The sequence below is a fragment of the Juglans regia genome, unplaced genomic scaffold (genome assembly GCF_001411555.2).
Source record: "Juglans regia cultivar Chandler unplaced genomic scaffold, Walnut 2.0 Scaffold_8720, whole genome shotgun sequence".
Classification (NCBI taxonomy): domain Eukaryota; kingdom Viridiplantae; phylum Streptophyta; class Magnoliopsida; order Fagales; family Juglandaceae; genus Juglans; species Juglans regia.
The window spans coordinates 1-233 of NW_023363689.1; the positions used below are offsets into that span (position 1 = coordinate 1).

The 233-nt window shown below is 48.1% G+C and overlaps 1 non-coding gene across 1 annotated transcript; it reads left to right on the plus strand.

Annotated features, from left to right (window-relative positions):
* Positions 1-97: 97 nt before the first annotated feature.
* LOC118347438 lies at positions 98-216 on the plus strand. Its single transcript, XR_004800648.1, has one exon. It is a non-coding gene; the product is annotated as a 5S ribosomal RNA (ribosomal RNA).
* The last annotated feature ends 17 nt before the right edge of the window (positions 217-233 follow it).

Here is a 233-nt window from a genome sequence, read left to right on the forward strand (position 1 = left end):
AGCCATGGGTTTGGATCAAATCTCCGATTGGATTGGGATCGGAAGGACGCTAGTATGTCGCTCAAGGATTATTTGAATTTTAAGTATTTAGTTTGATGGGTGCGCTCATACCAGCACTAATGCACCGGATCCCATCAGAACTCCGCAGTTAAGCGTGCTTGGGCGAGAGTAGTACTAGGATGGGTGACCTCCTGGGAAGTCCTCGTGTTGCACCCCTCGTTTTTGTTTTTTCC